The 21422-nt window shown below is 45.7% G+C and overlaps 1 long non-coding RNA gene across 5 annotated transcripts in view; it reads right to left on the bottom strand.

The window, feature by feature from the left end:
• Positions 1 to 21422, bottom strand: part of LOC138716234 (uncharacterized) — a 79121-nt gene that overhangs the window by 44044 nt on the left and 13655 nt on the right. For 4 of the 5 annotated variants that reach the window (XR_011336603.1, XR_011336604.1, XR_011336602.1 and 1 more), the window contains 2 exons: positions 2551 to 2655; positions 697 to 837 (listed from right to left, as the gene is read on the bottom strand). This is a non-coding gene — a long non-coding RNA (uncharacterized lncRNA). Of the gene's footprint in view, positions 1 to 696; positions 838 to 2550; positions 2656 to 3632; positions 3878 to 21422 lie in introns of those variants that run through there. The other variant, XR_011336606.1, reaches the window with a different exon arrangement.

The raw sequence follows: 21422 nt of genomic DNA on the forward strand, positions 1-21422 counted from the left end.
AACAAATTGAATTGAGCTCTAAATATGTCAGCAATCCTGCAGGTCATGGCCTTCGTGTAATAGCCTGTTGTTTATTGTAGTGTGTGTTTTGTTCTCAAATTCAATCAAGTCGGCCGGGATTCAATAAAATTAGTTCTCAAAACTGACAACAGATGGATTTTCGAAAATAGGAAAATTATGTAGGAAAATTGACATTTCACTGAAAACTGCTACTTTTCCGAAAAACTTTGGATGCCAGGCATGAAAATGAGGGGTCACTCATTAAAATCCGTTCAGCCGTTTTCCCGTAATTTCCATTACCAGTTCAAATTATATATATAGATTTTGTTACAATTTTACTTTATTTTACAATACCTTTATTAAATGATCATATTCCGATATACTGTACCAAGGTCAACCTAAACAGGGAGAGGAGGTAAATGATGTCCCCCATAATCTCGTTATATCGGGATTCTTTTTGCTTTGCCCCCCTCTGCCCCTCAAGGAAACGGTTCTCTCTCTGCCTATGCTAACAATCCTGACCAACGACGAGAACGGGAAGAAAAGCATAACAAAACACAACAATGCACTATGCCCTGACATCTCTAATCAGGCCACACAGCTTGATGCTTACATACTAAACCATTACAACGAAACTACAACCACCTTGCCTGTAGTGGTTTATGAAAATAAAGGAAATAAAATGTGCAATCTTACTATTATTGAAATCCTCTGCATCCCAACCATGTCAGACTGGACGTTGAAGCTTGTCGACGTAGAGTTATCCGATGTTCAGGAGAGAGAAGTATCAACAGAAGACAACTGATCTTCCGGGAAATGTTGTCCTTATGGTGGAACCTGAAATAGTATCGAACCATGTTTATAATAATTTTAAAAATATTCTGATGGGATTTCATTTTTAGAGTATGACAAGCATGAAACTTCGTATGCACTCATTCGGTAAATATGTAATTTACATTAGTAGAGTGCATAGTAGAATTTACAAGCCATATTAATTTTCATATTTTCTACATTCATTATCGGAAGAAAAATAAAGAAGGTTAGCGTACGAATTCGAAATGAGGCAGTAGAAAAAGTGGACAGATTTAAATGCTTGAAATGTACTGTAAGTAATAACATGAACTGCTGTCAACAAGTCAAAGGAAGCTTATTAAAAAAAAAAAAAAAAAAAAAAAAAAAAAAAAAAAAAAAAAAAAAAAACAGCATTTCCCACGTAAGTGCATACCTCTGGAAATATAAGTAAGAGACTATTGAAGCACTTTGTGTGGAGTGTCGCATTGTATGGGAGCAGAAACATTGACATTACGAAGAATTAAAAAAAAAAAAAAATGACTACAAGCATTTGAAATGTGGATATGGAGAAGAATGAAGCGTACCAAATGGACAGGCAGAATAAGAAATGAAGCTGTGCTAGAAAGAGTGGGTTAAGAAAGAATAATGCTGAAACTGATATGGAAGAGAAAAAGAAATTGGCTACATCACTAAGAAGTGTAATTTGCTAGGAGACGTCGTTGCACACAGACCACGTTTACACTAAACTTAAATTTAATGTGTGCAAAGTATACTAAAACCCTAAAATAATGTAAGGTCACAGATTCAGGAAAGATTAGGTTAGGTTAGGTTAGTTCAGAGTTTTAGTATATCTTGCAAAAACAAATTTTAGGTTTAGTGTAATAGTGGTCTATATGTAATGACGTCTCCTAGCAAATTACCAAAATATCAAATGATAGACAATAGCTATTAAGATATTTATATCGATCGTAGCTTAATAGCAATATAGATAACGCCAGATAAATGTGGATTACACTAACATCGTTGTAACCTGATCTCTTCTAGAGCATCAACCATCAACGTGGGACAGTAGGAAGCAAGTCAAGTTCCTGAGCTTGTTAGATAAAGTACTCCAATCATTGGAAGTTACAGGTGACTGTTTTATGAAGAGGAACACTTAACAACCATCTAGTGTAAATTGTCTTAATTCGTTACTATTTACTTTAATATTGTCATTAAAATTTTTAACACATTGTACTTTATAATCCACGCATTTATTTGGTACCTATTCCTAAAATATCACAGTCATCATCTATCAAAGTGGAAACAAAACCGAGCAAAACTCCTCACACTCATTTTCTTCATAACAAATTTCATAATCTAGAAAAGTGGAAACAAAGCCGAGCAAAACTCCTCACACTCATTATCTTCATAACAAATTTCATAATCTAGAAAAGTGGAAACAAAACCGAGCAAAACTCTCCACACTCATTTTCTTCATAACAAATTTCATAATCTAGAAAAGTGGAAACAAAACCGGGCAAAACTCCTCACACTCATTTCCTTCATAACAAATTTCATAATCTAGAAAAGTGGAAACAAAACCGAGCAAAACTCCTCACACTCATTTCCTGCATAACAAATTTCATAATCTAGAAAAGTGAAAACAAAACCGAGCAAAACTCCTCACACTCATTTCCTTCATAACAATTCCTAAATATCTGCCTAGACACAATCATTTATATACATCTCTTTCATTCCAATAGTTTACAATCCTACCTTAAACATACAACCTTCCTCTCAGAAGTCTTTCAAATTTTCATACAGTCCTCATCGGTCTCAGGAAAAGCAGAAGCAATCATCCTCCACAAGTCCATGTACAATCTGTAAACAAATTTCAACATATCATCTCAATCTTAAGTGCAATCTACATTCTATATTGGTACTGTTTCTGAATATCCCCCCCACCTTGTTAGAACTGTTAGAATTCGTAATACTGGAATATCCCCTCCCCCATCTTGTTAGAACTGTTGGAACTAGTAATGCTGATTAACGTCTTACGATATTACAATATCTTCTCTTTTTTTTTAAGTTGGTTATTTAACGACGCTACATCAACCACTGGGTTATTTAGCGTCGATGAGATTGGTGATAGCGAGATGGTATTTGGCGACATGACGCCGAGGACTCGTCAGATTACCTGGCATTCATCTTACGGTTCGGGAAAACCTCGGAAAAAAACCAACCAGGTAATCAGCCCAAGCGAGGATCGAACTCGCCCCCCGAGCGCAACTTCGGTCCGGCAGGCAAGCACCTTTAACCAAATGAGCCACACCAGTGGCTTACAATATTTACATTTCGCCAAGGGCACAAGGCCTGAACTCAATTCCAAAATAAATAAACATGGTCCGAAATGCAAAATATTGCCGCCACATGAATTCTTGCAGATGGTGATCGAAAAGTGGGCCAGTGACCACAGAGTCCATATCGACGAGATACGTAAGTCTCGCCTATCACCAAAGGTCTGTGGATTTCATGTAGCCTGTTTCATTTTATGGAAACAACATCATATTCTAACAGTTCTAAGATGGGGGGGACGTTATTCCGAAACAGTACCGGTACATTATATTGTACAATTGAAGGGCTTGGGGCAATATAGTGATAAGCCACACTCAAATTTTACAGGAAAACAACCCAAAAGTCTTAAATCTTTAACAGTTGTTTTCCTGTAAAATTTGATAGTGGCTTGTCACTATGTTGCCCCAAGCCCTTCAATTCCTGTTTTACTTCAACTTTATTCAACAGTTTCTCAAATACCTCGAACTCATTTATAACTCTCACAATCCTAAAAATATTCTTACCTGACATACTTATAACCATTTTCTATTCCAAAAAACACAGCACAATAAAATTACGCACCTAACGTAAGTCAACCATTTTCATATTGCACTCAAAACTTCGGTAAGTTTTTTGTAAAAAAAAATTACATATTATGATGTCTACTATTTTACTCATGGATAAATATATCATATATATTGATTATATATTATTATAATATTATATATTCATCCATGATTTTACTTACGACATAGTGATATCAGTGTTGCCAACCCTGTAGGAGCAAAAGAAGTAGAAGGCTAAAAAAAAAAGTACAACTTGCAATATTGTAATGGGTATTGTAAATCAGCTTATGCTCATCTCATAATTCTTGAATGATGTTATCATTTCTTGCAATAAACCCTCCTTCGTTAAAAAGAAACATAACTTCCTATAAAAAGTGAACATTGACTGCTACAAACCAAACTCCATTGCATATTTCATAAATAATCTGAATGTTGTTGGCAAACCTTTCCTTGCTCGTGCGAGTCAAGTGCGGGAATTTTTAAAAAAGTGATACAATGAAATTGATAACAATTAATAAATAGTACAACAATTACATCACCACAAGTACAGGAGAAGAATATCGTATGTTTTAAACCAAACATACCATTACAGCCTTGCAGTATTGTTTTGTAGTTAACCTGTTAACAGTGCATCTTGTATTACTCTTTTGATGACCGCGAAACCAGGTGCCCCGGGTTCGAATCCCGGTCAGGGCAAGTTTAGGTTTTTTCCGGGGTTTTCCCTCAACCCAATATGAGCAAATGCTGGGTAACTATCCCGGGACTCATTTCACCGGAATTATCACCTTAATTTCATTCATATGCTAAATATAAATAACCTCAGATGTTGATACATCATCGTAAAATAAGCCACTAAAAATCACTATTTTTATATGACTGCAGACGCTAAATAACCTGAGATGTTGATATAGTATCGTGAAATAATACACCACTACAAAAAAAAAAAAACAAGAAAAAATTACTCTTTTCATATAACACTACAGACGCCAAATAATCTGCGATGTTGATACAGCGTCGTAAAATAACCTACTAAATATATACGACTGTAGCCTACTCTGTTAGAAAGTAAAACATTTCGACATTAGAAATGTAACACGATTCTCCCCGCGTTTCCCAAATAACGATGAATTTAGGCATATTAATTAAAATATATTAGACAATCCATTTGAGCTTAGCTATAGTGATAGACGGTAGTCACGTAAGTCTTTTTTGCGTCATGATACGTAAACGACCAAAATAATTCTCAACTACGTCACACTCGTATCCAACCCATGCTTGATTGTTACCGATATTTGTGCTAAAACGGTGTAAGTACATATTACCGTACATAACTGGAGCTCTTCCGAAATTTTCTAATTATGAACCTATTTAAGTCTCATTTGATAGATATAATAATAACAAATCATAATTATTCATTCAAAATATTGTATAGAGTTATTATAATTTTTTATTGTAATATATTCATAACGACTCGCAAGCGCACCCGTGACCCAATACTGCCGTATATATACGGCTGCAGAACACTCACCCCTCGTGAAATACAGATATTGTATGCAAGTGGTTGGCCTATAATCCACGTATCGATATTTGCGTCCCGGGCATATCTCACCCTCTTCGCCTTCTAACCCTAGTACACGATGAAAGACAGCAGGAGCAATGTTGCACCAGCAGTCTGAAGGCAGCAGGCGCTGATAAAGCACCAGCAGCCTGACGACAGGTTGAAGCAATCAAGCCTCAGCAGTCCGGAGTGTACAGGAAGTGGAAGGAATAACACGAAGAGGCCCCTTTTGCACTTTTCAAATTTCAGAATGCTTTACATTACAAATATATCTATATATTTCCTTTTCCAACAATTCTCACATATTTATAATCACGCGGGAGGGGGGAGGGGGGGAGTGAGGAAGGAAAAAAAAATTACTTGGGAACCTTCTGTTCCCTATTACCCCTTCAAAAGCATTTTGTATTCACCTATTAACTGCAGTGGCCTACCCTTTACTGAGCTCATATACATGCACAATGAGGAGAGTCGACGAATTCTTACTTCATTACTCTTGGCATAACAATGCTCGAAATTGACATTTATATAGCCTAAATCGACAAACATTTTACTTGTAAAAAAATGAGGGAGGGGGGGGGGGAAGGATTTAGTATATTTGTATACTTGCATATTACCCAAAGTAGAAAACTAGAAATGTACAAAATAATGACATCTGCTTCTAAAAAAAAGGTACACTCGGCAACACAGCAATATTTATATTGCTAATCGTTTGCTTCACATGTATATATTTACTACAATATATATAATTTGCAATATTTTCAAATATACAGTATATCCGTATTTAAATTATTTCCTCCATCCCTAATTAACCTTACGCTTTGATTAAGTGTACTCACATAGAGATATACTTGTTATCACTGACATTGCATTACATTACATTACATTGCAAATTCTTCTTGCTTCCGATAACTATGGTCAGGTCCTCCACTCTGTAAGTTCACCTACGTCCATGACTTCTGGGTTCTCTGGTCCCTCCCTGACTCCTCTGACTTAACTATGTTCCCACTGAGTTCTGCTTGTCCCCTAGGGTCTCTCACTGTCCCATATGGTCTCTAACTGACCCCTCTCTATCCCGTTTCGTCTCTCTCCCTCTCCTCTAAGTTTTCTCTGTCCCCTCTCTGTTCTTAATATCCCCTGTGGTCTCTCCCTGCCCCTTCTGTCTTCTCTCTGTTCCCTCTGTGTTCTTCCTGTCCCCCCTGGTCTCCCCCTCTCCCTTCTGCCTTCTCTCTGTTCCCTCTGTGTTCTTCCTGTCCCCCCTGGTCTCTCCCTCTCCCTTCTGTCTTCTCTCTGTAACCTCTGTGTTCTTCCTGTCCCCCCTGGCCTCTCCCTCTCCCTTCTGTCTTCTCTCTGCTCCCTCTCTGTTCTTCCTGTCCCCGCTGGTCTCTCCCTCTCCCTTCTATCTTCTGTCTGTACCCTCTGTGTTCTTCCTGTCCCCCATGGTCTCTCCCCCTCCCTTCTGTATTCTCCCTGCTCCCTCTCTGTTCTTCCTGTCCCCCCTGGTCTCTCCCTGTCCCTCTCTGTCTTATCTCTGTTCCCTCTGTGTTCTTCCTGTCCCCCCTGCTCTCTCCCTCTCGCTTCTGTCTTCTCTCTGTACACTCTGTGTTCTTCCTGTCACCTCTGGTCTCTCCCTGTCCCTCTCTGTCTTATCTCTGTTATCTCTGTGTTGTTTCTGTACCCTCTCGTCTCTCCCTGCCCTCTATGACTTATCTCTGCTCCCCCTATGTTCCTTGTGTCCCCTACAGACTCTCCCTCCCTCACTGTATTATATCTGATCCATCTATGCTCTTACTGTCCCCTCTAGACTCTCCCTGTCCCTCTCTGTCTTATCTCTGTTCCCTCTGTGTTCTTCCTGTCCCCCCTGCTCTCTCCCTCTCCCTTCTGTCTTCTCTCTATACACTCTGTGTTCTTCCTGTCACCTCTGGTCTCTCCATGTCCCTCTCTGTCTTATCTCTGTTATCTCTGTGTTCTTTCTGTACCCTCTCGTCTCTCCCTCCCCTCTATGACTTATCTCTGTTCCCTCTATGTTCTTTCTGTCCCCTATGGCCACTCCCTACCCTCTCTGTCTTATCTATGATATCTCTACGTTCTTTCTGTCCCCTCTAGTCTCTCCCTATCCTCTCTGTCTTATCTCTGTTCCCTCTGTGTTCTTCCTGTCCCCCCTCGTCTCTCCCTCACCATTCTGTCATCTCTGTGTACCCTCTCTGTTCTTCCTGTCCCCCCTGGTCTCTCCCTGTCCCTCTCTGTCTTATCTCTGTTCCCTCTGTGTTCTTCCTGTCCCCCCTGGTCTCTCCCTCTCCCTTCTGTCTTCTCTCTGTACCATCTGTGTTCTTCCTGTGACGTCTGGTCTCTCCCTGTCTCTCTCTGTCTTATCTCTGTTATCTCTGTGTTCTTTCTGTACCCTCTCGTCTCTCCCCGCCATCTCTGACTTATCTCGGCTCCCCTTATGTTCCTTGTGTCCCCTACAGACTCTCCATGCCCTCACTGTCTTATCTCTGATCCCTCTATCTTCTTTCTGTCCCCACTAGTCTCTCCTTCCCCTCTCTCACTTATCTCTGATACCTCTGTGCTCTTTCTGTCCTCTCTAGTCTCTCCCTGTCCTCTCTGTCTTATCTCTGATAGCTCTATGTTCTTTCTGTCCCCACTAGTCTATCCCTGCCCTCTCTGACTTATCTCTGTTCCCTCTATGTTCTTTCTGTTCCCTATGGCCACTCCGTACCCTCTCTGTCTTATCTATGATATCTCTAATTTCTTTCTGTCCCCTCTAGTCTCTCCCTATCCTCTCTGTCTTATCTCTGTTCCCTCTGTGTTCTTCCTGTCCCCCCTCGTCTCTCCCTCACCCTTCTGTCTTCTCTGTGTACCCTCTATGTTCTTCCTGTCCCCTCTGGTCTCTCCCAGTCCCTCTCTGTCTTATCTCTGTTGCATCTGTGTTCTTCCTGTCCCCCCTGGTCTCTCCCTCTCCCTTCTGTCTTCTCTCTGTCCCCTCCGTGTTCTTCCTGTCCCCTCTGGTCTCTCCTGTCACATCTGTGCTCTTCCTGTCCCCTCTAGTTTCTCCCTGTCCCTTCTGTTATCTCTCTGCTCCATCTGTGTTCTTCCTGTCCCCTCTGGTCTCTCCCTGAACCCTCTATCTTTTCTCTGTTCTTCCTGTCCCTGGCCAATCCATCTTCTCTCTGTTCCCTTTGTGTTCTTCCTGTCCCTTCCATCTTCCCTAAGTCTCCACAGTATTCTCCCTGTCCCCTCTATCTCCCCTAGGTCCCCTCTGTCTTCTTCCTGTTTCCACTGGTCTCTCCCTGTCCCTTCTGTCTCCTCTCTGTTGCCTCTGTGTTCTTCCTGTCACTTCTGGTCTCCCCCTGTCCCTTCCTTCTTCTCTCTGTTCCCTTTGTGTTCTTCCTGTCCCCTCTGGTCTCTCCCAGGCCCTCTCTGTCTTATCTATGTTTCCTCTGACTTCTTCCTGTCCCCTCTGTACTCTCCATCTCCCATCTGTCTTCTCTCTGTCCCCTCTATTGTCTCCATGTCCCTTCTCTCTTCTCTCTGTTCTCTCTGTGTTCTTCCTGTCCCCTCTGCACTCTCCCTGACCGTTCTGTCTTATCTCTGTCCACTCTGTGTTCTTCCTGACCCTCTCGTCTCTACCTGTCCCTCTCTCTCTCTCTCTCTCTCTCTCTCTCTTTATTATCTCTGTTTCCTCTGTGTTCTTTCTGTCCCCTCTGGATTCTCCCTGTCCCTTCTGTCTTCTCTCAGTTCCCTCTGTGTTCTTCCTGTCCCCTCTGGCCTCTCCCTGCCACTCTATCTTCTCTATGTTCCCTCTGTGTTCTTTCTGTACCCTCTGGTCTCCCCCTGTCCCTTCTGTCTTCTCTCTGTTCCCTCTGTCTTCTTCCTGGACCCCCTGGTCTCTCCATGTCCCCTCTATCTACTCTCTGTTCCCTCTGTGTTCTTCCTGACACCACTGGTCTCTCTCGGTCCCTTCTGTCTTCTCTCTGTCCCCTCTGTGTTCTTCCTGTCCCCTCTGGTCTCTCCCTGTCCGTTCTGTCTTCCCTCTGTACCCTCTGTGTTCTTCTTGTCCCCTCTGGTCTCTCCCTGTCCCTTCTATCTTCCATCTGTCCCGTCTGTGTTTTTCCTGTCCCCCGCTGTCTTATCTCTCTTCCCTCTGTGTTCATTCTGTCCCATCTAGTCTTCCCTGTCTACTCTGTCTTATCTCTGTTCCCTGTATGTTCTTTCTGTCCCGTCTAACCTCACCCTGCCCTCTCTGTCTTCTCTCTGTTCCCTCTCTGTTCTTTCTCTCCCCACTAGACTCTCCCTGCCCTCTCTGCTTTATCTCTGTTCCCTCTGTGTTCTTTCTGTCCCTTCTAGACTCTCCCTGCCCTATATGACATATCTCTGTTCCCTCTATGTTCTTCCTGTCCCCTATAGTCTCTCCCTGCTCTCTCTGTCTTTTCTCTGATCCCCTTGTGTTCTTTCTGTCCCCTCTGATCTCTCTCTGCCCTGTCTGACTTATCTCTGATCTCTCTGTGTTCCATCTGTCCTCTCTCGCCTCACCCTGCACTCTCTGACTTATCTCTGTTACATCTGTGTTATTCCTGTACCCTCTGGTCACTCCCTGTCCCTCTCTGTCTTATGTGTGTTCCCTCTGTGTTCTTCCTGTCCCATCTATTTCTCTGTGTTCCCTCTGTGCTCTTCCTGTCCCATATGGACTCTCCCTGTCCTTTCTGTCTTCTCTCTGTTCCCTTTGTGTTCTTCCTGTCCCCTCTGGTCTCTCCCAGTCCCTCTCTGTCTTATCTCTGTTTCCTCAGTGTTCCTCCTGCCCCTGTGTACTCTCCATGTCCCTTCTGTCTCCTCTCTGTCCCCTCTGTTGCCTCCCTGTCCCTTCTCTCTGTTCCCTCTGTGTTATCCCAGTCCCATCTTGTTTCTCCATGTCCCTTCTGTCTTATCTCTGTCCCCGCTGTGTTCTTCCTGTTCCCTCTCGTCTCTCCCAGTCCCTCTCTCTCTTATCTCTGTTCCCTCTGTGTTCTTCCTGTACCCACTGGTCTCTCCCTGTTCCTTCTCTCTTCTCTCTGTCCCCTCTGTGTTCATCCTGTCTCCTCTGGTCTCTCCCTGTCCCCTCTGTGTTCCTCCTGTCACCTCTGGTCTATCCCTGTCCCCTCTATCTACTCTCTGTTATCTCTGTGTTCTTCCTGAAACCTCTGGTCTCTCTCCCGGTCCCTTCTCTCTTCTCTCTCTCCCCCCTCTGTGTTCTCCATGTCCCCTCTATCTTCTCTGTGTCCCATCTGTGTTCTCCATGTCCCCTCTATCTCCTCTTTGTCCCCTCTGTGTTCTTCCTGTCCCCTCTGGTCTCTCCCTGTCCATTCTATCTACTCTCTGTCCCGTCTGTGTTCTTGCTGTCCCCTTTGGTCTCTCCATGTCCATCTCTGTCTTATATCTGTTCCCTCTGTGTTCGTTCTGACCCCTCTAGTCTTCCCTGCCCTCTCTGTCTAACCTTTCATCCCTCTATGTCCTTTCTGTCCCCTCCAATCTCTCCCTGCCCTCTCTGTCTTCTCTCTGTTCCCTCTGTGTTCCTTCTGTCCCCTCTAGTCTCTCCCTGCCCTTTCTGCCTTATCTCTGTTCCCTCTGTGTTCTTTCCGTCCCCCCTAATCTCTCCCTGCCATGTCTTCTCTCTGTTTCTCTATGTTCTTTCTGTCCCCTCAGGACTCTCCCTACCCTCTCTATCTTATCTCTTCTCCCTCTGTGAACTTTATATTACCTTTAGTCACTCCCTGCCCTCTGTGACTTATATCTGTTCCCTCTGTGTTCTTTCTCTTTCCTTTAAACTTTTCCTGCCTTCTCTGTCTTATCTCTGTTCCCTCTGTGTTCTTTCTTTCCCCTCTAGTCTCTTCCTGCCCTCTCTCTCTTATCTCTGCACCTTCCGTGTTCTTTCTATTCCCTTTAGTCTCTCCCTGCACTCTCTGAATTATCTCTGTTGCCCCTATGTTCTCTCTGTCCCCTCTAGTCTGTCCATGCACTCTCTAACTTAACTCTGTCCCTGTGTGTTCTTTCTCTTCACCTATAGTATCTATCTGCACTCTCTGTCTTATCACTGTTCCCTCTGTGTTCTTTCTCTCCCCTCAGGTCTCTCCCTGCACTCTCTCACTTATCTCTGTTCCCTCTAATTTCTTTCTGTCCCTACTAGTCTCTCCCTGCCCTCTCTGTCTTATCTCTCTTCACTCTGTGTTCTTTCTGTCCCCTCTAGTCTTTCCCTGCCCTCTCTGAATTATCTCTGTTCCCTTTATGTTCTTTGTGTCCCCTCTAGACTCTCCCTGCCCTTACTGTCGTATCTCTCATCCCTCTGTGTACTTTCTGTCACCCCTAGTCTCTCCCTGTCCTCTCTGTCTTATCTCTGATCCCTCTATGTTCTTTCTCTCCCCACTAGTCACTCCCTGCCCATACTGACTTATCTCTGTTCCCTCTGTGTTCTTTCTCTTCCCTTTAATCTCTCCCTGCTTTCTCTGTCTTATCTCTGCTCCCTCTGTGATCTTTGTGCTCCATCTCGTCTCTCCCTGCCTCTCTGTCTTACCTCTGCTCCCTCTGTGTTCTTTCTCTTCACTTCAGCCTCTCCATGCCCCCTCTGTCTTATCTCTGCTCCCTCTGTGTTCTTTCTCTTCTCTTTAGTCTCTCCATGCCCTCTCTGACATATATCTGTACCCTTTGTGTTCTTTCTATTCCCTTTAGTCTCTCCCTACCCTCTCTGTCTTATCTCTGCTCCCTCTGAGTTCTTTCTATTCCCTTTAGTCTCTCCCTGCCCACTCTGACATATCTCTGTTGCCTCTGTGTTCTTTCTCTTCCCTCTAATCTCTCCCTGCTTTCTCTGTCTTATCTCTGCTCCCTCCGTGTTCTTTCTGTTCCCTCTCTGTCTTATTTCTGCTCCCTCTGTGTTCTTTCTATTGCCTTTAGTCTCTCCCTGCGCTCTCTGTCTTATCTCTGCACCCTCTGTGTTCTTTCTATTCCGTTTAGCATCTCCCTGCCCTCTCTGTCTTATCTCTGCTCCCTCTGAGTTCTATCTATTCCCTTTAGTCTCTCCCTGCCCTCTCTGTCTTATCACTCCTCCCTTTGTGTTCTTCCTATTCCCTTTAGTCTCTCTCTGCACTCTCTGACTAATCTCTGTTCCGTCTATGTTCTTCCTGTCCCCTCTTGTGACTCCCTGAACAATCTATCTTCTCTCTGTTTCCTCTGTGTTCTTCCTGCCCCTTCCATCATCCCTCTGTCTCCACTGTGTTCTCCCTGTCCCCCCTATCATCCCTCTGTCCCCTCTCATTTCTTCCTGACTCCACTGGTCTCTCCCTGTCTCTCCTGTCTTCTCTCTGTTCCCTCTGTGTTCTGCCTGTCACTTCTGGACTCCCCCTGTCCCTTCTGTCTTCTCTCTGTTCCCTTTGTGTTTTTCCTGTCCCCACTGGTCTCTCCCAGTCCCTCTCTGTCTTATCTCTGTTTCCTCTGTCTTCTTTCTGTCTACACTGTACCCTCCATGTCCCATCTGTCTTCCCTCTGTCCCCTCTATTGTCTCCATGAACCTTTCCTCTTCACTCTGTTCCCTCTGTGTTCTTCCTGTCCCCTCTTGTCTCTCCCTGTCCATTCTGTCTTATCTCTGTCCCCTCTGTGTTCTTCCTGTCCCCTCTCGTCTCTCCCTGTCCCTCTCTCTTATCTCTGTTCCCTCTTTGTTCTTCTTGTCTACTCTGGATCCTCCCTGTCCGTTCTGTCTTCTCTCTGTTCCCTCTGTGTTCTTACTGTCCCCTCTATCTGCTCTCTGTCCCCTCTGTGTTCTTCCTGTCCCCTTTATCTACTTTCTGTTCACTCTCTGTTCTTCCTGACCCCTCTGGTCTAACTAGGTCCCTTCTCTCTTCTCTCTGTCCCCTCTGTGTTCAACCTCTCACCTCTACCTTCTCTCTGTCCCCTCTATCTTCTCTGTGAACCCCTCTGTGTTCTTTCTGTCCCCTCCGGACTCTCCCTGTCCCTTCTATCTTCTCTCTTCCCCGTCTGTGTTCTTCCTGTCCCCTCTGGTCTCTCCATGTCCCTCTCTGTCTTATCTCTCTTCCCTCTGTGTTGATTCCGTCCCCTCTAGTCTTCCCTGCCTTATCTGTCTTATCTCTGTTCCCTCTATGTTCTTTCTGTCCCCTCTAAACTCTCCCTACCCTCTCTGTCTGATCCCTCTCTGTTCCTTCTCTCCCCACTAGACTCTCCCCGCCCTATTTGCCTTATCTCTGTTCCCTCTATGTTCTTTCTGTCCCCTGTAAACTCTCCTTCTCCTCTCTGACTAATCTCTGTTCCCTCTGTGTTCTTTCTGTTCCCTCCAGTCTCTCCCTGCCCTCTCTGACATATCTCCGTTCCCTCTATGTTCTTTCTGTCCCCTCTAATCTCTCCCTGCCCTCTCTGACTTATCTCTGTTACCTTTGTGTTCTTTCTGTACACTCTAGTATCTCCCTCCGCTGTCTTACTTATCTCTGTTCCCTCTATGTTCTTTGTGTCCCCACTAGACTCTCCCTGCCCTCACTGTCTTATATCTGATCACTCTATGTTCTTTCTGTCTTCTCTAGTCTCTCCCTGTCTTCTCTGTCTTATTTCTCATCCCTCTATGATCTTTCTGTCCCCACTAGTCTCTCCGTGCCCTCTCTGAATTCTTTCTGTTCCCTCTATGTTCTTTCTGTCCCCTCCAGTCTCTCCCTGCCCTCTCGGACTTATCTCTGTTCCCTCTATTTGTTCTTTCTGTCCCCCCTAATCTTTCCCTGCCCTCTCTGACATATCTCTGTTACCTCTGTGTTCTTTCTGTATGCTCTAGCCTCTCCCTGTCCTCTCATACCTATCTCTGTTCCCTCTATGTTCTTTGTGTCCCCTCTAGACTCTCCCTGAACTCACTGTCTTATATCTGAGCACTCTATGATGTTTCTATCCCCTATAGTCTCTCCCTGTCTTCTCTGTCTTATCTCTGTCCCCTCTGTGTTCTTTCCGTCACCTATAGTCTCTCCCTGCCCTCTCTGTCTTATCTCTGTTCCCTCTGTGTTCTTTCTGTCCCCTCTAGTCTTTCCATGCCCTCTCTGACTTATCCGCGTTCCCTCTATGTTCTTTGTGTCCCCTCTAGACTCTCCCTGTCCTCTCTGTCTTATCTCTGATCTCTCTATGTTCTTTCTGTCCCCACTAGTCTCTCCCTGCCCCCTCTGACTTATCTCTGTTCTCTCTATGTTATTCCTGTCCCCTCTGGTCTCTCCCTACCCTCTCTGTCTTATCTCTGCTCCATCTGAGTTCTTTCTATTCCCTTTAGTCTCCCCCTGCTCTCTCTGACTTATCTCTGTTCCCTCTGTGTTCTTTCTCTTCCCTTAAATATCTCCCTGCATTCTCTGCTATATCTCTGCTCCCTATGTGTTCTTTCTGTCCCCTCTAGTCTCTCCCTGAACTCTCTATCTTATCTCTGCTCCCTCTGTTTTCTTTCTCTTCACTTCAGTATCTCCATGCTCCCTCTGTCTTATCTCTGCTCCCTCTGTTTTCTTGCTATTCCCTTTAGTCTCTCCCTGCCCTCTCTGACTTAACTCTCCTCCCACTGTCTTTAGTCTCTCCCTGCACTCTCTGACTTATCTCTGTACCGTCTATGTTCTCTCTGTCCTCTCTAGTCTCTCCCTGCCCTCTCTGACTTAACTCTGTTCCCCATATGAACTCTCTGTCCCCTCTAGTCTCTCCCTGCACTCTCAGAATTATCTATGTCCCTCTGTGTTCTTTCTTTTCCCTATAGTCTCTCCCTGCCCTCTCTGACTTATCCCTGTTCCACTTGTGTTCTTTCTGTACCCTCTAGTCTCTCCCTGCCCTCTCTGTCTTATTTCTCTTCCCTCTATGTTCTTTCTGTCCCCTATAGTCTCTCCCTGCCCTCTGTGTGTTATCTCTGTTCCCTCTGTGTTCTTTCTGTCCCTTCTGATCTCTCCCTGCCCTCTCTCACATTTCTCTGTTCCCTCTGTGTTCCTTCTGTCCCCTCTAGTATCTCCCTGCAGTCTGTGTCTTATCTCTGTTACCTCTGTGTTCTTTGTGTCCCCTCTGATCTCTCCCTGCCCTCTCTGACTTATCTCTGTTCCCTCTATGTTCTCAGTCCCCTCTAGTCTCTTCCTGCCCTCTCTGTCTTATCTCTGTTCCCCTTATGTTCTCTCTGTTCCCTAGAGTCCTTCCCTGCCCTCTGTGTCTTATCTCTGTTCCCTCTGTGTTCTTTCTATTACCTTTAGTCTCTCCCTGCCATCTCTGTCTCATATCTGCTCCCTCTGTGTTCTCTCTATTCCCTTTAGTTTCTCCCTGCACTCTCTGAATTATCTCTGTTGCCCCTATGTTCTCTCTGTTCCCTCTAGTCTCTCCATGCACTCTCTAACTTATCTCAGTCCCTCTGTGTTCTTTCTCTCCCCTCTGGTCTCTCCCTACCCTCTCTGACGTATCTCTGTTCCCTCTATAGTCTTTCTGTCCCCTCTAGACTCTCCCTGCACTCTATGACTCATCTCTGTTCCCTCTATGTTCTTTCTCTCCCGTCTAGTCTCTTCCTGTCCTCTCTGTCTTATCTCTGATCCCTCTATGTTCTTTCTGTCCCCACTAGTCACTCCCTGCCCTGTCTGACTTATCTCTGTTCCCTCTATGTTCTTCCTGTCCCCTCTTGTCACTGCCTACAGTCTCCATCTTATCTCTTCTCCTTCTGTGTTCTTTCTATTCCCTTTAATCTCTCCCTACCGTCTCTGACCTTTCTCTGTTCCCTTAGTGTTCTTTCTCTTCCCTTTAATCTCTCCCTGCCTTCTCTGTCTCATCTCTGCTCCCTCTATGTTCTTTCTTTCCCCTCTAGACTCTCCTTGCCCTCTCTGCCTTATCTCTGCTCCTTCTGTGTTCTTTCTCTTCACTTTAGTCTCTCCATGCCCCCTCTGTCTTATCTCTGCTCCATCTGTGTTCTTTCTATTCCCTTTAGTTTCTCCCTGCACTCTCTGTCTTATCTCTGCTCCCTCTGTGTTCTTTCTATTCCCGTTAGTCTCGCCCTGCAACCTCAACCTTATCTCTGTTCCGTCTATGTTCTCTCTGTCCTCTCTGGTCTCTCCCTGACCTCTCTGACTTATCTCTGTTACTCCTGTGATCTCTCTGTCCCCTCTAGGCTCACTCTGCATTCTCTGACTTATCTCTGTCCCTCTGTGTTCTTTCCTTTCCCTACAGTGTCTCCCTGCCCTCTCTGACTTATCTCTGTTCCCCTTGTGTTCTTTCTGTCCCCCCTAGTCTCTGCCTGCCCTCTCTGTCTTATCTCTGTTCCCTCTATGTCCTTTCTGTCCTCAATAGTCTCTCCCTGCCCTCTCTGTCTTATCTCTGCTCCCCCTGTGTTCTTTTTGTCCCCTCTGATCTCTCCCTGCCCTCTCTTACTTATCTCTGATCACTCTGTGTTCCTTCTGTCCCCTCTAGTCTCTCCCTTCCCTCTCTGTCTTATCTCTGTTCCCTTTATGTTCTTTCCGTCCCCTACAGTCTCTCCCTGCCCTCCCTGTCTTAAATCTGTTCCCTTTGTGTTCTTTCTACTCCCTTTAGACTCTCCCTGCCCTCTCTGACTTATCTCTGTTCCCTCCATTTTCTCTCTGTCCCCTCTAGACTCGCCCTGAGCTCTCTGTCTTATCTCTGTTCCCTCTATGTCCTTTCTGTCTCCTATAGTCTCTCCCCGTCCTCTCTGTCTTATCTCTGTTCCCTCTATGTTCTTTCTGGCACCTCTGATCTATCCCTACCCTCTCTGTCTCATATCTGATCCCTGTATGTTCCTACTGTCCCCTCTAATCTCTCCCTGTCCTCTCTGTCTTATCTCTGATCCCTCTATTTTCTTTCTGTCCCCACTAGTCTCTCCCTGTCCTCTCTGTCTTATCTCTGTTCCCTCTGTGTTCTTTCTGTCCCCTCTAGTCTTTCCATGCCCTCTCTGACTTATCCGTTTCTCTCTATGTTCTTTGTGTCCCCTCTAGACTGTCCCTGTCCTCTCTGTCTTATCTCTCATCACTCTATGTTCTTTCTGTCCCCACTAGTCTCTCCCTGCCCTCTCTGACTAATGTCTGTTCCCTCTATGTTATTCCTGTCCACTCTGGTCTCTCCCTACCCTCTCTGTCTTATCTTTGCTCCATCTGAGTTCTTTCTGTTCCCTTTAGTCTCTTCCTGCTCTCTCTGACTTATCTCTGTTCCCTCTGTGATCTTTCTCTTCCCTTAAATATCTCCCTCATTTCTCTGTTATATCTCTGCTCCCTCTGTGTTCTTTATGTCCCCTCTAGTCTCTCCCTGAACTCTCTGTCTTATCTCTGCTCCCTCTGTGTTCTTTCTCTTCGCTTCAGTCTCTCCATGCCACCTCTGTGTTCTTTCTATTCCCTTTAGTCTCTCCCTGCCCTCTCTGTCTTATCTGTCTTCCCTCTGTGTTCTTTCTATTACCTTTAGTCTCTCCCTGCACTGTCTGACTTATCTCTCTTCCGTCTATGTTTTCTCAGTCCTCTCTAGTCTCTCCCTGCCCTCTCTGACTTAACTCTGTTCCCCCTATGTTCTCTCTGTCCCCTCTAGTTTCTCCCTGCACTCTCAGGCTTATCTCTGTCCCTATGTGTTCTTTCTTTTCCCTATAGTCTCTCCCTGCCCTCACTGACTTATCTCTGTACCTCTTGTGTTCTTTCTGTTCCCTCTAGTCTCTCCCTGCCCTCTCTGTATTATCTCTGTTCCCTCTATGCTCTTTCTGTTCCCTATAGTCTCTCCCTGCCCTCTGTGTGTTATCTCTGTCCCCTCTGTGTTCTTTCTGTCCCCTCTGATCTCTCCCTGCCCTCTCTCACATATCTCTGTTCCCTCTGTGTTCCTTCTCTCCCCTCTAGTCTCTCCCTGAACTGTGTGTCTTATCTCTGTTCCCTCTGTGTTCTTTCTGTCCCCTCTGATCTCTCCCTGCCCTCTCTGAGTTATCTCTGTTCCCTCTCGTCTCTCCCTGTCCTCTCTGTCTTGTCTCTGTTCCCTTTCTGTTCTTTCTGTCCCTTCTAGACTCTCCATGCCCTCACTCCCATATCACTGTTTCCTCTGTGTTCTTTCTCTCCCCTCTCCTATCTCCTTGTCCTCTGTTTTATCTCTGTTCCCTCTGTGTTCTTTCTGTCCCCTCTGGTCTCTCCCTGTCCTCTCTCTCTTCTCTTTGTTCCCTCTGAGTTCTATGTCTTCACTCTAGTCTCTCCCAGCACTCTCTGACTTATGTCCGTTACATCTCTGTTCTTCCTGTCCCCTCAGGTCTCTCCCTGTCCCTCTCTGTCTTATGTCTGTTCCCTCTGTGTTCTTCCTGTCCCATCTATTTTCTCTGTGTTCCCTCTGTGCTCTTCCTGTCCCCTATGGTCTTTCCCAGTCCCTCTCTGTTTTATCTCTGTTTCCTCTCTGTTCTTCGTGCGAACTGTGTACTCTCCATGTCCCTTCAGTCTCCCCTCTGTCTTCTCCCTGACCCCTCTACCTTCTCTCAGTCCCCTCTATGTTCTGCCTGTCCCCTCTGTTCTCTCTCTGTCCCTTCTGCCTTGCCTCTGTTCCCTCTGTGTTGTTCTTGTCCCCTCTGGTCTCTCCCAGTCACTTCTATTTCTCTCTCTTCCCTCTGTGTTTTTCCTGTCCCCTCTCGTCTCTCCCAGTCCCTCTCTATCTTATCTCTGTTCGATCTGTATTCTTCCTGTACCCTCTGGTCTCTCCCTCTCACTTCTGTCTTCTCTCTGTCCCCCACTCGTCTCTCCCTGTCCCTCTCTGTCTTATCTCTGTTCCCTCTGCTTTCTCCTTGTCCTTTCTGTTTTCTCTCTGTTGCATCTGTGTTCTTCCTGTCCCCTCTGGTCTCTCCCTGTCCCCTCTATCTTTTCTCGTAGCCCTCTGTATGTTTTTTTCCTGTCCCCTCTTATCTCTCCCAGGCACCTCTATTTCTCTCTGTTCCATCTGTGTTCTTCCTGTTACATCCGTCTACCCTCTATCTCCACTGTGCTCTCCCCGTCCCCTCTAACTTCTCCATGTCCCCTCTGTTTTCTTCCTGTCTCCACAGGTCTCTCCCTGTCCCTTCTGTCTTCTCTCTGTTCCCTCTCTGTTCCTGTCCCTTCTGTCTTCTCTCTGTTACCTTTGTGTTCTTCCTGTCCCCTCTGGTCTCTCCCAGTCCCTCTCTGCCTTATCTCTGTTTCCTCTGTGTTCTTCGTGTCCCCTCTGTACTTCCCCCGTCCCTTCTGTCTTCTCTCTGTACCCTCTCTGTTCTTATTGTACCCTCTGGTCTCTCCCTCGCCCTTCTGTCTTATCTCTGTCTCCTCTGTGTTCTTCCTCTCCCCTCTCGTCACTCCATGTGCCTCTGTCTCTTATCTCTGTTCCCTCTGTGTTCTTCCTCTCCCCTCTGGATTCTCTATAGCCCTTCTGTCTTGTCTCTATTCCCTATGTGTTCTTCCTGTCCCCTCTGGCCTCTCCCTGACCCTCTATATTCTCTATGTTCCCCCTGTGTTCTTCCTGTCCCCTCTGATCACTCCCTGTCCCTTCTGTCTTCTCTCTGTCCTCTCTGTGTTCTTCCTGTTCCCTCTGATCTCTCCCTGCCTCTCTGTCTCACCTCTGTTTCTCCTTTGTTCTTTCTGTCCCCTCTCATCTTTCACCGCCCTCTCTGACTTATCTCTGATCACTCTGTGTTCTTTCTGTCCCCTATAATCTCTCCCTGCCCTCTCTGACTTATCTCTGTTCCCTCTATGTTCTTTCTGTCCCCTCTAGACTCTACCTGCCCTCTCCGACTTATCTCTATTTCCTCTCTGTTGTTCCTGTCTCCTCTAGTCTCACCATGCCCTCTCTAACTTATCTCTGTTCCCTCTATATCCATTGTGTCCCCTCTAGACTCTCACTGCCCTCTCTGACTTATCTCATTTCCCTAAGTGTTCCTTGTCTTCACTTTATTCTATCCCAGCCCTCTGTGTCTTATCCCTGCTCCCTCTGTGTTCATTCCACTCCCTTTAGGCTCTCCCTGCCCTCTCTATCTTATCTCTGCTCCCTCTGTTCTCTTTCTCTTCACTTTAGTCTCCCCATGCCTCCACTGTCTTATCTCTCCTCCCTCTGTGTTCTTTCTATTCCCTTTAGTCTCTCCCTGTCCTCTCTGTCTTATCTCTGCTCCCTCTGTGTTCCTTCTATTCCCTTTAGTCTGTCCCTGCCCTCTCTGTCTTATCTCTGCTCCCTCTGTGTTCTTTCCATTCCCTTTAGTCTCTCCCTGCACTCTCTGACTTATCTCTGACCTCTCTAGTCTCTCCCTGCCCTCTCTGACATATCTCTGTTCCCTCTATGTTCTCTCCGTCCCCTCTAGTCTCTCCCTGCACTCTCTGACTTATCTCTGTCCCTCTGTGTTCTTTCTATTCCCTATAGTCTCTCCCTGCCCTCTCTGGCTTATCTATGTTCCCTCTGTGTTCTTTCTGTACCCTCTAGTCTCTCCCTGCACTCTGTGACTTATCTCTTTCCCCTCTGTGTTCTCCCTGACGCCTCCATCTTCTCTCTGTACCATCTGTGTTCTTCCTGACCCCTCTGGTCTTTCTCTGTCCCTTCTGCCTTGTCTCTCTTCCCTCTGTGTTCTTCTTGTCCCCTCTGGTCTCTCCCAGTTCCTGCTATTTCTCTCTGTCCCGTCTGTGTTCTTCCTGTCCCCTCTGGCCTCTCCATGTCCCTCTCTGTCTTATCTCTGTTCTATCTGAGTTCATTCTGTCCCCTCTAGTGTTATCTGCCCTCTCTGTCTTATCTCTGTTCCCTCTATGTTCTTTCTGTCCCCTCTAATTTCTCCCTGCTCTCTCAGTCTTCTCTAATGTTCGCACTATGTTCTTTCTCTCCCCTCTAGTCTCTCCCTGCCCTCTCTGCATTATCTCTGTTACCTCTGTGTTCTTTCTGTCCCCCCTAATATCTCCCTGCCCTTTCTGTCTTATCTCTGTTCCTTGTATGTTCTTTCTGGCCCTCTAATCTCTCCCTGCCATCTCTGTCTTCTCTCTGTTCCCTCTGTGTTCTTTCTCTTCCCTCTAGTCTCTCCCTGCACTCTGTGTCTTCTCTCTGTTCCTCTATGTTCTTTCTGTGCCCTCTGTTTTCTTTGTATTACTTTGAGGCTCTTCCTGCCCTCTCTAACGTATCTCTGTTCCCTCAGTGTTCTTTCTCTTCCCTTTAGTCTCTCCCTGCCCACTCTGTCTTACCTCTGCTCCCTATGAATTCTTTCTATTCCCCTTAGTCTCTCC

The sequence above is a fragment of the Periplaneta americana genome, chromosome 16, assembly GCF_040183065.1.
Source record: "Periplaneta americana isolate PAMFEO1 chromosome 16, P.americana_PAMFEO1_priV1, whole genome shotgun sequence".
In the NCBI taxonomy this organism is placed as follows: Eukaryota; Metazoa; Arthropoda; class Insecta; order Blattodea; family Blattidae; genus Periplaneta; species Periplaneta americana.